Source organism: Carica papaya, chromosome 5 (genome assembly GCF_054855325.1).
Source record: "Carica papaya isolate Zhongbai chromosome 5, ASM5485532v1, whole genome shotgun sequence".
NCBI classification, from domain to species: Eukaryota; Viridiplantae; Streptophyta; class Magnoliopsida; order Brassicales; family Caricaceae; genus Carica; species Carica papaya.
This window is the reverse complement of record NC_142313.1, coordinates 28,634,589-28,648,446: the sequence shown is the minus strand read 5'-3', so window position 1 is coordinate 28,648,446 and position 13,858 is coordinate 28,634,589. Positions and strand designations below refer to the sequence as shown.

The 13,858-nt window shown below is 46.3% G+C and overlaps 5 non-coding genes and 19 pseudogenes across 5 annotated transcripts; 6 read left to right on the top strand and 18 right to left on the bottom strand.

Annotated features, from left to right (window-relative positions):
* Nucleotides 1–193: 193 nt before the first annotated feature.
* Nucleotides 194–312, bottom strand: LOC148259289 (5S ribosomal RNA; annotated as a pseudogene).
* A 235-nt stretch (nucleotides 313–547) lies between these two features.
* On the bottom strand, nucleotides 548–666 carry LOC148259288 (5S ribosomal RNA; annotated as a pseudogene).
* Nucleotides 667–872: 206 nt separating this feature from the next.
* On the bottom strand, nucleotides 873–991 carry LOC148259287 (5S ribosomal RNA). Its single transcript, XR_015820219.1, has one exon. It is a non-coding gene; the product is annotated as a 5S ribosomal RNA (ribosomal RNA).
* Nucleotides 992–1,195: 204 nt separating this feature from the next.
* LOC148259286 (5S ribosomal RNA) lies at nucleotides 1,196–1,314 on the bottom strand (annotated as a pseudogene).
* Nucleotides 1,315–1,873: 559 nt separating this feature from the next.
* On the bottom strand, nucleotides 1,874–1,992 carry LOC148259285 (5S ribosomal RNA; annotated as a pseudogene).
* Nucleotides 1,993–2,880: 888 nt separating this feature from the next.
* LOC148259284 (5S ribosomal RNA) lies at nucleotides 2,881–2,999 on the bottom strand. The gene has a single exon (XR_015821129.1). It is a non-coding gene; the product is annotated as a 5S ribosomal RNA (ribosomal RNA).
* Nucleotides 3,000–3,183: 184 nt separating this feature from the next.
* On the bottom strand, nucleotides 3,184–3,302 carry LOC148259283 (5S ribosomal RNA; annotated as a pseudogene).
* A 209-nt stretch (nucleotides 3,303–3,511) lies between these two features.
* On the bottom strand, nucleotides 3,512–3,630 carry LOC148259282 (5S ribosomal RNA; annotated as a pseudogene).
* A 562-nt stretch (nucleotides 3,631–4,192) lies between these two features.
* On the bottom strand, nucleotides 4,193–4,311 carry LOC148259281 (5S ribosomal RNA; annotated as a pseudogene).
* A 915-nt stretch (nucleotides 4,312–5,226) lies between these two features.
* Nucleotides 5,227–5,345, bottom strand: LOC148259280 (5S ribosomal RNA). The gene has a single exon (XR_015820226.1). It is a non-coding gene; the product is annotated as a 5S ribosomal RNA (ribosomal RNA).
* Nucleotides 5,346–5,550: 205 nt separating this feature from the next.
* On the bottom strand, nucleotides 5,551–5,668 carry LOC148259279 (5S ribosomal RNA; annotated as a pseudogene).
* A 917-nt stretch (nucleotides 5,669–6,585) lies between these two features.
* On the bottom strand, nucleotides 6,586–6,704 carry LOC148259278 (5S ribosomal RNA; annotated as a pseudogene).
* Nucleotides 6,705–6,975: 271 nt separating this feature from the next.
* On the bottom strand, nucleotides 6,976–7,094 carry LOC148259277 (5S ribosomal RNA; annotated as a pseudogene).
* Nucleotides 7,095–7,652: 558 nt separating this feature from the next.
* Nucleotides 7,653–7,771, bottom strand: LOC148259276 (5S ribosomal RNA; annotated as a pseudogene).
* A 562-nt stretch (nucleotides 7,772–8,333) lies between these two features.
* LOC148259275 (5S ribosomal RNA) lies at nucleotides 8,334–8,452 on the bottom strand (annotated as a pseudogene).
* A 209-nt stretch (nucleotides 8,453–8,661) lies between these two features.
* On the bottom strand, nucleotides 8,662–8,780 carry LOC148259274 (5S ribosomal RNA; annotated as a pseudogene).
* Nucleotides 8,781–8,984: 204 nt separating this feature from the next.
* On the bottom strand, nucleotides 8,985–9,102 carry LOC148259273 (5S ribosomal RNA; annotated as a pseudogene).
* A 563-nt stretch (nucleotides 9,103–9,665) lies between these two features.
* LOC148259272 (5S ribosomal RNA) lies at nucleotides 9,666–9,784 on the bottom strand (annotated as a pseudogene).
* Nucleotides 9,785–10,412: 628 nt separating this feature from the next.
* On the top strand, nucleotides 10,413–10,531 carry LOC148259271 (5S ribosomal RNA; annotated as a pseudogene).
* Nucleotides 10,532–11,193: 662 nt separating this feature from the next.
* On the top strand, nucleotides 11,194–11,312 carry LOC148259270 (5S ribosomal RNA). The gene has a single exon (XR_015819547.1). It is a non-coding gene; the product is annotated as a 5S ribosomal RNA (ribosomal RNA).
* A 554-nt stretch (nucleotides 11,313–11,866) lies between these two features.
* Nucleotides 11,867–11,985, top strand: LOC148259269 (5S ribosomal RNA; annotated as a pseudogene).
* A 560-nt stretch (nucleotides 11,986–12,545) lies between these two features.
* Nucleotides 12,546–12,664, top strand: LOC148259268 (5S ribosomal RNA; annotated as a pseudogene).
* Nucleotides 12,665–12,869: 205 nt separating this feature from the next.
* Nucleotides 12,870–12,988, top strand: LOC148259267 (5S ribosomal RNA). Its single transcript, XR_015819587.1, has one exon. It is a non-coding gene; the product is annotated as a 5S ribosomal RNA (ribosomal RNA).
* Nucleotides 12,989–13,549: 561 nt separating this feature from the next.
* Nucleotides 13,550–13,667, top strand: LOC148259266 (5S ribosomal RNA; annotated as a pseudogene).
* The last annotated feature ends 191 nt before the right edge of the window (nucleotides 13,668–13,858 follow it).

Sequence of the window (13,858 nt, the reverse complement as noted above, 5' to 3'; positions counted from 1 at the left end):
TGCTGAAAATACATACACTATTTCTTCCCTCCCCCCCTCCCATCATTTGTTTCCTTGTGCGTTCACACTGCACCTCTCATTCTCGTTCTAATATCGATTAAAATGCCCCTGATTCTTGACTCACATTTGCGTATAAACCAGCGGACCATAGTTCCAGTCACGCGTAACGTCGAACGACCCGTCTGAAAAAAAATTTGTGCGACACGAGTACTTCCCAGGTGGTCACCCATTCGAGTACTACTCTCGCCCAAGCACACTTAACTGCAGAGTTCTGATGGGATCCAGTGCATTAGTGCTGGTATGATGCCACTTGTTTAATTTTGCGCTTTAAATACATACACTCCTTCTCTTTTCTTCCTCCTCCCGTCATTTGTTTCCTTGTGCGTGCGAACTGCACCTCCCATCCTCGTTCTAATATCAAGTAAAATGCCACGGCGCCGTGACTCACATTTGCGAATAAACCTGCGGACCATAAATCAAGTCGCGCGTAACGTCGAAAGAATCATTTGCAAAAAGATGGGTGCAACACGAGGACCTCCCAAGAAAATGGGTGAAATATAAGGACTTCGCAGGAGGTCACCCATCCAAGTACTTTTCTCGCCCAAGCACCCTTAACTGCGGAGTTCTGATAGAATCCGTTGTATTAGTGCTGGTATGATCCCTCATGTTTCATTCTGCACTGCAAATACATACACTCTTTCTCCTCCCATCCCCCCTCCCGTCATTTGTTTCCCTGTTCGTGCACTCTGCATCTCTCTTTTTCGTTCTAATATCAAGTAATATGCCCCGGCACCGTGACTCACCTTTGCAAATGAACCAGCGGTTTATAATTCCATTCGCGCGTAACGTCGAACAACCCATCTGAGAAAAAAAAGGTGCAACACGAGGGCTTCCCAAATGGTCACCCATCCGAGTACTACTCTCGCCCAAGCACACCTAACTGCGGAGTTCTGATGGGATCCGGGGCTTTAGTGCTGGTATGATCGCACCTATTTAATTCCGCGCTGCAAATACATACACTCCTTCTCCTTTCTTCCCCCTCCATCATTTGTTTCCTTGTGCGTTCACACTTCATCTCTCCTTCTCGTTCTAATATTGATTAAAATGCCCCTACTTCTTGACTCATATTTGCGTATAAACCAGTGGACCCTAGTTCCAGACGCGCGTAACGTCGAACGACCCGTCTGAAAAAAAATTGGTGCGACACGAGGATTTCCGAGGAGGTCACCCATCCGAGTACTAATATCGCCCAAGCACACTTCACTGCGGAGTTCTGATGGGATCAGGTGCATTAGTGCTGGTGTGATAGCACCTGTTTAATTTCGCGCTGCAAATACATAAACTCATTCCCCTTTCTTCCACCTCCCGTCATTTGTTTCCTTGTGCGTGCGCACTGCACCTCCCGTTCTCGTTCTAATATCAAGTAAAATGCTACAGCGTCGTGACTCACATTTGCGAATAAACCTGAGGACCATAATTCAAGTATCGCGTAACGTCGAAAGAATCATCTGCAAAAAATTGGGTGCAACACGAGAACTTCACAAGAAAATGGGTGAAATATAAAGACTTCGCAGGAGGTAACCCTTGCTAGTACTACTCTCACCCAAGCACCCTTACCTACGGAGTTCTGATAGAATCCATTGCATTAGTGTGGTATGATCGCACCTGTTTCATTTCGCGCTGAAAATACATACACTCCTTCTCCTTCCCTCCCCCTCCCATCAATTGTTTCCTTGTGCGTTCACACTGCACCTCTCCTTCTCGTTCTAATATCGATTAAAATGCCCCTGCTTCTTGACTCACATTTGCGTATAAACCAGTGGACCCTAGTTCCAGTCGCGCGTAACGTCGTACGACTCGTATAAAAAAAAAATTAGTGCGACACGAGAACTTCCCAGGAGGTCACCCATCCGAGTACTACTCTCGCCCAAGCACACTTAGCTGTGGAGTTCTGATGGGATTCGGTGCATTAGTGCTGGTATGATCGCACCTATTTAATTTCGCGCTGCAAATAGATAAACTCCTTCCCCTTTCTTCCCCCTCCCGTCATTTGTTTCCTTATGCGTGCGCACTGCACCTCTCGTTCTCGTTCAAATATCAAGTAAAATGTCACAGCGCCGTGACTCACATTTGCGAATAAATCTGCGGACCATAATTAAAGTCGCGCGTAACGTCGAACGGCACATCTGAAAAAAAGAAAATGGGTGCAACACGAGAACTTCCCAGGAGGTAACCCATCATTGTACTACTTTCGCCAAAGCACACTTAACTGCAGAGTTCTGATGGGATCTAGTGCATAATTGCTGGTATGATGCCACTTGTTTAATTTTGCGCTTCAAATACATACACTCCTTCTCTTTTCTTCCTCCTCCCGTCATTTGTTTCTTTGTGCGTGCGCACTGCACCTCCCTTACTCGTTCTAATATCAAGTAAAATGCCACGGCGCCGTGACTCACATTTACGAATAAACCTGCGGACCATAAATCAAGTCGCGCGTAACGTCGAAAGAATCATCTGCAAAAAGATGGGTGCAACACGAGGACCTCCCAAGAAAATGGGTGAAATATAAGGACTTCGCAGGAGGTCACCCATCCGAGTACTTTTCTCGCCCAAGCACCCTTAACTGCGGAGTTTTGATAGAATCCGTTGCATTAGTGCTGGTATGATCCCTCATGTTTCATTCTGCACTGCAAATACATACATTCTTTCTCCTCCTATCCCCCCTCCCGTCATTTATTTTCTTGTGCGTGCACTCTGCATCTCTCTTTCTCGTTCTAATATCAAGTAATATTCCCCGGCATCATGACTCACCTTTGCAAATGAACCAGCGGTTTATAATTCCATTCGCGCTTAACGTCGAACAACCCATCCAAAAAAAAATAGGTGCAACACGAGGGCTTCCCAAGTGGTCACCCATCCGAGTACTACCCTCGCCCAAGCACACTTAACTGCGGAGTTCTGATGGGATCCGGAGCTTTAGTGCTGGTATGATTGCACCTGTTTAAGTCCTTCTCCTTTCTTCCCCCTCCCGTCATTTGTTTCCTTGTGCGTTCACACTTCACCTCTCATTCTCGTTCTAATATCGATTAAAATGCCCCTGCTTCTTGACTCACATTTGCGTATAAACCAGCGGACCCTAGTTCCAGTCGCGCGTAATGTCAAACGACCCGTCTGAAAAAAAAATTGGTGCGACACGAGGACTTCCCAGGAGGTCACCCATCCGAGTACTACTCTCGCCCAAGCACACTTAACTGCGGATTTCTGATGGGATCCGGTGCATTAGTGCTGGTTTGATCGCACCCGTTTAAGTTCGCGCTGCAAATACATAAACTACTTCTCCGTTCTTCCCCCTCCCGTCATTTGTTTCCTTGTGCGTGCGCACTGCACCTCTTGTTCTCGTTCAAATATCAAGTAAGATGCCACAGCGCCGTGACTCACATTTGCGAATAAATCTACGGACCATAATTAAAGTCGCGCGTAACGTCGAACGACACATCTGAAAAAAAGAAAATGGGTGCAACACAAGAACTTCCCAGGAGGTAACCCATCATTGTACTACTTTTGTCAAATCACACTTAACTGCGGAGTTCTGATGGGATCAGGTGCATTAGTGCTGGTATGATCGCACCCGTTTAATTTCGCGCTGCAAATAAATAAACTCCTTCTCCTTTCTTCCCCTTTCCCGTTATTTGTTTCCTTGTGCGTGCGCACTGCACCTCCCGTGCTCCTTCTAATATAAAGTAAAATGCTACGGTGCCGTGACTCACATTTGCGAATAAACCTGAGGACCATAATTCAAGTCGCGCGTATCGTCGAAAGAATCATCTGCAAAAAAATGGGTGGAACACGAGGACTTCCTGAGAAAATGGGTGAAATATAAGGACTTCGCATGAGGTCACCCATCCTAGTGCTACTCTCGCCCAAGCACCCTTAACTTGCGGAGTTCTGATAGAATCCGTTGCATTGGTGCTGGTATGATTGCTCATGTTTCATTCTGCGCTGCAAATACATACACTTTTTCTCCCTCCATCCCCCCTCTCGTCATTTGTTTCCTTGTGCGTGCACTCTGCATCTCTCATTTTTGTTCTAATATCGATTAAAATGCCCCTGCTTCTTGACTCACATTTGCGTATAAACCAGTGGACCCTAATTCCAGTTTCGCGTAACGTCGAACGACCCATCTGAAAAAAAATTGTTGCGACACGAGGACTTCCCAGGAGGTCACCCATCCGAGTACTACTCTCGCCCAAGCACACTTGACTGTGGAGTTCTGATTGGATCTGATGCATTAGTGGCGGTATGATCGCACCCGGTTAATTCCACGCTGCAAATACATAAACTCCTTCCCCTTTCTTCCCCCTTCCGTCATTTATTTCCTTGTGCGTGCGCACTGCACCTCCCGTGCTCGTTCTAATATCAAGTAAAATGCTACGGTGCCGTGACTCACATTTGAAAATAAACCTGAGGACCATAATTCAAGTCGCGCGTATCGTCGAAAGAATCATCTGCAAAAAAATGGGTGCAACACGAGAACTTCCTAAGAAAATGGGTGAATTATAAGGACTTCGCAGGAGGTCACCCATCCTACTGCTACACTCGCCCAAAGCACACTTAACTGCAGAGTTCTGATGGGATCTAGTGCATAATTGCTGGTATGATGCCACTTGTTTAATTTTGCGCTTCAAATACATACACTCCTTCTCTTTTCTTCCTCCTCCCGTCATTTGTTTCTTTGTGCGTGCGCACTGCACCTCCCTTACTCGTTCTAATATCAAGTAAAATGCCACGGCGCCGTGACTCACATTTACGAATAAACCTGCGGACCATAAATCAAGTCGCGCGTAACGTCGAAAGAATCATCTGCAAAAAGATGGGTGCAACACGAGGACCTCCCAAGAAAATGGGTGAAATATAAGGACTTCGCAGGAGGTCACCCATCCGAGTACTTTTCTCGCCCAAGCACCCTTAACTGCGGAGTTCTGATAGAATCCGTTGCATTAGTGCTGGTATGATCCCTCATGTTTCATTCTGCACTGCAAATACATACACTCTTTCTCCTCCCATCCCCCCTCCTGTCATTTGTTTTCTTGTGCATGCACTCTGCATCTCTCTTTCTCGTTCTAATATCAAGTAATATTCCCCGGCACCATGACTCATTTTTGCAAATGAACCAGCGGTTTATAATTTCATTCGCGCGTAACGTTGAACAACGAATTCGAAAAAAAATAGGTGCAACACGAGGGCTTCCTAAGTGGTCACCCATCCAAGTACTACCCTCGCCCAAGCACAATTAACTGCGGAGTTCTGATGGGATCCAGAGCTTTAGTGCTGGTATGATCGCACCTGTTTAATTTTGCGCTACAAATACATACACTCCTTCTCCTTTCTTCCCCCTCCCGTCATTTGTTTCCTTGTGCGTTCACACTTTACCTCTCATTCTCGTTCTAATTTCGATTAAAATGCCCCTGCTTCTCGACTCATATTTGCGTATAAACCAGCGGACCGTAGTTCCAGACGTGCGTAACGTCGAACGACCCGTCAGAAAAAAAATTGGTGCGACACGAGGACTTCCCAGGAGGTCAACCATCCGAGTACTAATCTCGCCAAGCACACTTAACTGCGGAGTTCTGATGGGATCCGGGGTTTTAGTGCTGGTATGATCGCACCTGTTTAGTTTCGCGCTGCAAATACATACACTCCTTCTCCTTTCTTCCCCCTCCCGTCACTTGTTTCCTTGTGCATTCACACTTCACCTCTAATTCTCGTTCTAATATCGATTAAAATGCCCCTGCTTCTTGACTCACATTTGCGTATAAACCAGCGGACCCTAGTTCTAGACGCCCGTAACGTCGAACGACCCGTCTGAAAAAAAATTGGTGCGACACGAGGACTTCACAAGAAAATGGGTGAAATATAAGGACTTCGCAGGAGGTAACCCATGCTAGTACTACTCTCGCCCAAGCACCCTTACCTACGGAGTTCTGATAGAATCTGTTGCATTAGTGCTGGTATGATAGCACCTGTTTCATTTCGTGCTGAAAATACATACACTCCTTCTCCTTCCCCCCCCCTCCCATCATTTGTTTCCTTGTGCGTTCACACTGCACCTCTTTTTCTCGTTCTAATATCGATTAATATGCCCCTGCTTCTTGACTCACATTTGCGAATAAACCTGAGGACCATAATTCAAGTCGCGCATATCATCGAAAGAATCATCTGCAAAAAAATGGGTGCAACACGAGGACTTCCTAAGAAAATGGGTGAAATATAAGGACTTCGCAGGAGGTCACCCATCATAGTGCTACTCTCGCCCAAGCACCCCTAACTTGCGGAGTTCTGATAGAATCCGTTGCATTGGTGCTGGTATGATTGCTCATGTTCCATTCTGCGCTGCAAATACATACACTTTTTCTCCCTCCATCACCCCTCCCGTCATTTGTTTCCTTGTGCGTGCAGTCTGCATCTCTCCTTCTCGTTCTAATATCGATTAAAATGCTCCTGCTTCTTGACTCACATTTGCGTATAAACCAGTGGACCCTAGTTCCAGTCGCGCGTAAAGTCGAACGACCCGTCTAGAAAAAAAAATTAGTGCGACACGAGGACTTCCTAAGAGGTCACCCATCCGAGTACTACTTTCGCCCAAGCACACTTATCTGCGGAGTTTTGATGGGATCCGGTGCATTAGTGCTGGTATGATCGCACCAGTTTAATTTCGCGCTGCAAATACATAAACTCCTTCTCCTTTATTCCCCCTCCCGTCATTTGTTTCCTTGTGCGTGCGCACTGCACCTCTCGTTCTCGTTCAAATATCAAGTAAAATGCCACAGTGTCGTGACTCACACTTAACTACTTCACCTCTCATTCTTGTTCTAATATCGATTAAAATGCCCCTACTTCTTGACTCACATTTGCGTATAAACCAGCGGACCCTAGTTCCAGAAGCGCGTAACGTCGAACGACCCGTTTGAAAAAAAATTGGTGCGACACGAGGACTTCCAAGGAGGTCACCCATCCGAGTACTAATCTCGCCCAAGCACACTTAACTACGGAGTTCTGATGGGATCCGGTGCATTAGTGCTGTTATGATCGCGCCTGTTTAATTTGGCGCTGCAAATACATAAACTCATTCTCCTTTCTTCCCCCTCCAGCCATTTGTTTCCTTGTGCGTGAGCACTGCACCTCCCGTGCTCGTTCTAATATCAAGTAAAATGCTACAGCGCCGTGACTCACATTTGCCAATAAACCTGAGGACCATAATTCAAGTCGCGCGTAACGTCGAAAGAATCATCTGCAAAAAAATGGGTGCAACACGAGGACTTCACAAGAAAATGGGTCAAATATAAGGACTTCGCAGGAGGTAACCCATGCTAGTACTACTCTCGCCCAAGCACCCTTACCTACGGAGTTCTGATAGAATCCGTTGCATTAGTGCTGGTATGATCGCACCTGTTTCATTTCGTGCTGAAAATACATACACTCCTTCTCCTTTCCTCCCCCTTCCATCAATTGTTTCCTTGTGCGTTCACACTGCACCTCTCCTTCTCGTTCTAATATCGATTAAAATGCCCCTGCTTCTTGACTCACATTTGTGTATAAACCAGCGGACCCTAGTTCCAGTCGCGCGTAGCGTCGAACGACCTGTCTGAAAAAAATTGGTGCGATACGAGGACTTCCCAGGAGGTCACCTATCCGAGTACTACTCTCGCACAAGCACACTTGACTGCGGAGTTCTGATGGGATCCGGTGCATTAGTGTTGGTATGATCGCACCTGTTTAATTTCGCGCTGCAAATACATAAACTCCTTCTCCTTTCTTCCCCCTGCCGTCATTTGTTTCCTTGTGCGTGCGCACTGCACCTCCCGTGCTCGTTCTTATATCAAGTAAAATGCTACGGTGCCGTGACTCACATTTGCGAATAAACCTGAGGACTATAATTCAAGTCGCGAGTATCGTCGAAAGAATCATCTGCAAAAAAATGGGTGCAACACGAGGACTTCCTAAGAAAATGGGTGAAATATAAGGACTTCGCAGGAGGTCACCAATCCTAGTGCTACTCTCGCCCAAGCACCCTTAACTTGCGGAGTTCTGATAGAATCCGTTGCATTGGTGCTGATATGATTGCTCCTGTTTCATTTTGCGCTGCAAATACATACACTTTTTCTCCCTCCATCCCCCATCCCGTCATTTGTTTCCTTGTGCGTGCACTCTGCATCTCTCCTTCTCGTTTTAATATCGATTAAAATGCCCCTTCTTCTTGACTCACATTTGCGTATAAACCAGTGGGTTCTAGTTCCAGTCGCGCGTAACGTCGAACGACCCGTCTGAAAAAAAAATTAGTGCAACACAAGGAATTCCCAGGAGGTCACCCATCAGAGTACTACTCTCGCCCAAGCACACTTAATTGCGGAGTTCTGATGGGATCCGGTGCATTAGTGCTCGTATGATCACACCTGTTTAATTTTGCGCTACAAATACATAAACTCCTTCTCCTTTTTTCCCCCTTTCGTCATTTGTTTCCTTGTGCGTGCGCACTAAACCTCTCATTCTCGTTCAAATATCGAGTAAAATGTCACGGCGCCGTGACTCACATTTGCGAATAAATCTGCGGACCATAATTAAAGTCGCGCGTAACGTCGAACGGCACATCTGAAAAAAAGAAAATGGGTGCAACACGAGAACTTCCCATGAGGTAACCCATCATTGTACTACTTTCGCCAATGCACACTTAACTGCGGAGTTCTGATGGAATCCGGTCCATTTGTGCTGGTGTGACCGCACCTGTTTAATTTCGTGCTGAAAATACATACACTCCTTCTTCCCTCCCGCCCTCCCATCATTTGTTTCCTTTTGTGTTCACATTGCACCTCTCCTTCTCGTTCTAATATCAATTAAAATGCCCCTGATTCTTGACTCACATTTGCGTATAAACCAGCGGACCATAGTTCCAGTCGCGCGTAATGTCGAACGACCTATCTGAAAAAAAATGGTTGCGATACGAGGACTTCTCAAGAGGTCACCCATCCGAGTACTACTCTCGCCCAAGCACACTTAACTGCAGAGTTCTGATGGGATCCAGTGCATTAGTGCTGGTATGATGCCACTTGTTTAATTTTGCGCTTCAAATACATACACTCCTAATCTTTTCTTCCTCCTCCCGTCATTTGTTTCCTTGTGCGTGCGCACTGCACCTCCCATACTCGTTCTAATATCAAGTAAAATGCCACGGCGCCGTGACTCACATTTGCGAATAAACCTGCGGACCATAAATCAAGTCGCGCGTAACGTCGAAAGAATCATCTGCAGAAAGGTGGGTGCAACACGAGGACCTCCCAAGAAGATGGGTGAAATATAAGGACTTCGCAGGAGGTCACCCATCCGAGTACTTTTCTCGCCCAAACACCCTTAACTGCGGAGTTGTGATAGAATCCGTTGCATTACTGCTGGTATGATCCCTCATGTTTCATTCTGCACTGCAAATACATACACTCTTTCTCCTTCCATCCCCCCTCCCGTCATTTGTTTCCTTGTGCGTGCACTCTGCATCTCTCTTTCTAGTTCTAATATCAAGTAATATGCCCCGGCACCGTAACTCACCTTTGCAAATGAACCAGCAGTTTATAATTCCATTCGCGCATAACGTCTAACAACACATCCATTGGAAAAAATAGGTGCAGCACGAGGGCTTCCCAAGTGGTCACCCATCCGAGTACTACTCTAGCCCAAGCACACTTAACTACGGAGTTCTGATGGGATCCGGAGCTTTAGTGCTGGTATGATCGCACCTGTTTAATTTCGCGCTGCAAATACATACACTCCTTCTCCTTTCTTCCCCCTCCCGTCATTTGTTTCCTTGTGCGTTCACGCTTCACCTCTCATTCTCGTTCTAATATCGATTATAAGCTGCTGGTTCATTTGCAAAGGTGAGTCACGATGCCAGGGCATTTTACTTGATATTAGAACGAGAAGGAGAGATGCAGAGTGCACGCAAAAGGAAACAAATGACGGGAGGGGGGATGGAGGGAGAAAAAGTGTATGTATTTGCAGCGCAGAATGAAACATGAGCAATCATACCAGCACCAATGCAACGGATTCTATCAGAACTCCGCAAGTTAAGGGTGCTTGGGCGAGAGTAGCTCTAGGATGGGTGACCTCCTGCGAAGTCCTTATATTTCACCCATTTTCTTAGGAAGTCCTCGTGTTGCACCCATTTTTTTGCAGATGATTCTTTCGACGTTACGCGCGACTTGAATTATGGTCCTCAGGTTTATTAGCAAATGTGAGTCACGGCACCGTAGCATTTTACTTGATATTAGAACGAGTACGGGAGGTGCAGTGCGCACGCACAAGGAAACAAATGACGGGAGGGGGAAGAAAGGAGAAGGAGTTTATGTATTTGCTGCGCGGAATTAAACGGGTGCGATCATACCAGCACTAATGCACCGGATCCCATCATAACTCTGCAGTTAAGTGTGCTTGGGCGAGAGTAGTACTCGGATGGGTGACCTCCTGGGAAGTCCTCGTGTCGCACCAATTTTTTTTCAGACGGGTCGTTCAACGTTACGCGCGACTAGAACTTGGGTCTGCTGGTTTATACGCAAATGTGAGTCAATAAGCAGGGGCATTTTTAATGGATATTAGAACGAGAAGGAGAGATACAGTGTGAACGCGCGATTGGAACTAGAGTCCGTTGGTTTATACGCAAATGTGAGTCAAGAAGCAGGGGCATTTTAATCGATATTAGAACGAGAAGGAGAGGTGCAGTGTGAACGCACAAGGAAACAATTGATGGGAGGGGGAGGGAAGGAGAAGGAGTGTATGTATTTTCAGCACCAAATGAAACAGGTGCGATCATACTAGCACTAATGCAACGGATTCTATCAGAACTCCGTAGGTAAGGGTGCTTGGGCGACAGTAGTACTAGCATGGGTTACCTCATGCGAAGTCCTTATATTTAACCCATTTTCTTGTGAAGTCCTCGTGTTGCACCCATTTTTATCAGATGATTCTTTCAACGTTATGCGCGACTTGTATTATGGTCCTCAGGTTTGTTCGCAAATGTGAGTCACGGTGCTGTAGCATTTTACTTGATATTAGAACGAGAACGGGAGGTGCAGTGCGCACGCACAAGGAAACAAATGATGGGAGGGGGAAGAAAGGGGAATGAGTTTATGTATTTGCAGCGCAAAATTAAACAGGTGCGATCATACCAGCACTAATGCACCGGATCCCATCAGAACTCCGCTGTTAAGTGTGCTTGGGCGAGATTAGTACTCGGATGGGTGACCTCCTGGGAAGTCCTCGTGTCGCACCAATTTTTTTTCAGACGGGTTGTTTGACGTTACGCACGTCTGGAACTAGGGTCCGCTGGTTTATACGCAAATGTGAGTCAAGAAGCAGGGGCATTTTAATCGATATTAGAATGAGAATGAGAGGTGAAGTGTGAACGCATAAGGAAACAAATGACGGGAGCGGGAAGAAAGGAGGAGTGTATGTATTTACAGCGCGAAATGAAACAGGTGCGATCATACCAGCACTAATGCAACGGATTCTATCAGAACTCCGTAGGTAAGGGTGCTTGGGCGACAGTAGTACTAGCATGGGTTACCTCATGCGAAGTCCTTATATTTAACCCATTTTCTTGTGAAGTCCTCGTGTTGCACCCATTTTTATCAGATGATTCTTTCAACGTTATGCGCGACTTGTATTATGGTCCTCAGGTTTGTTCGCAAATGTGAGTCACGGTGCTGTAGCATTTTACTTGATATTAGAACGAGAACGGGAGGTGCAGTGCGCACGCACAAGGAAACAAATGATGGGAGGGCGGGAGGGAAGAAGGAGTGTATGTATTTTAAGCACGAAATTAAACAGGTGCGGTCACACCAGCACAAATGCACCGGATCCCATCAGAACTCCGCAGTTAAGAGTGCTTTGGCGAAAGTAGTACAATGATGGGTTACCTCTTGGGAAGTTCTCGTGTTGCACCTATTTTTTTTTCAGATGTGCCGTTCGACGTTACGCGCGACTTTAATTATGGTCCGCAGATTTATTCGCAAATGTGAGTCACGGCACCGTGGCATTTTACTTGATATTTGAACGAGAACGAGAGGTGCAGTGCGCACGCACAAGGAAACAAATGACAGGAGGGGAAAGAAAGGAGAAGGAGTGTATGTATTTGCAGCGTAAAATGAAATAGGTGCGATCATATCAGCACTAATGCAACGGATTCTATCAGAACTCCGTAGGTAAAAGTGCTTGGGCGAGAGTAGTACTAGCAAGGGTTACCTCCTGCGAAGTCCTTATATTTCACCCATTTTCTTGTGAAGTCCTCGTGTTGCACCCATTTTTTTGCAGATGATTCTTTCGACGTTACGTGCGACTTGTATTATGGTCCTCAAGTTTATTCGCAAATGTGAGTCACGGGGCTGTAGCATTTTACTTGATATTAGAACGAGAACGAGAGGTGGAGTGCGCACGCACAAGGAAACAAATGAGGGGAGGGGGAAGAAAGGGGAATGATTTTATGTATTTGCAGCGCAAAATTAAACAGGTGCGATCATACCTGCACTAATGCACCGGATCCCATCAGAACTCCGCTGTTAAGTCTGCTTGGGCGAGATTAGTACTCGGATGGGTGACCTCCTGGGAAGTCCTCGTGTCGCACCAATTTTTTTTCAGATGGGTCGTTCGACGTTACGCTCGTCTGGAACTAGGGTCCGCTGGTTTATACGCAAATGTGAGTCAAGAAGCAGGGGCATTTTAATCGATATTAGAACGAGAATGAAAGGTGAAGTGTGAACGCACAAGGAAACAAATGACGGGAGGGGGAAGAAAGGAGAAGGATTGTATGTATTTGCAGCGCGAAATTAAACAGGTGCGATCATACCAGCACTAAAGCTCCGGATCCCATCAGAACTCCGCAGTTAAGTGTGCTTGGGCGAGGGTAGTACTCGGATGCGTGACCACTTGGGAAGCCCTCGTGTTGCACCTTTCTTTTCTCGGATGTGTTGTTCGACGTTACGTGCGAATGGAATTATAAACCGCTGGTTCATTTACAAAGGTGAGTCACGGTGCTGGGGCATATTACTTGATATTAGAACGAGAAAGAGAGATGCAGAGTGCACGCACAAGGAAACAAATGACAGGAGGGGGGATGGGAGGAGAAAGAGTGTATGTATTTGCAGTGCAGAATGAAACATGAGGGATCATACCAGCACTAATGCAACGGATTCTATCAGAACTCCGCAGTTAAGGGTGCTTGGGCGAGAAAAGTACTCGGATGGGTGACCTCCTGCGAAGTCCTTATATTTCACCCATTTTCTTGGTAGGTCCTCGTGTTGCACCCATCTTTTTGCAGATGATTCTTTCGACGTTACGCGTGACTTGATTTATGGTCCGCAGGTTTAGTCGCAAATGTGAGTCACGGCGCTGTGGCATTTTACTTGATATTAGAATGAGTACGGGAGCTGCAGTGCGCACGCACAAGGAAACAAATGACGGGAGGATGAAGAAAAGGGAAGGAGTGTATGTATTTAAAGCGCAAAATTAAACAAGTTGCATCATACCAGCACTAATGCACTGGATCCCATCAGAACTCTGCAGTTAAGCGTGCTTGGGCGAGAGTACTACTCGGATGGGTGACCTCTTGGGAAGTCCTCGTATCGCAACAATTTTTTTTCACATGGGTTGTTCGACGTTACGCGCGACCGGAACTATGGTCCGCTGGTTTATACGCAAATGTGAGTCAAGAATCAGGGGCATTTTAATCGATATTAGAACGAGAAGGAGAGGTGCAGTGTGAACGCACAAGGAAACAAATGATGGGAGGGGGCGAGGGAAGAAGGAGTGTATGTATTTTCAG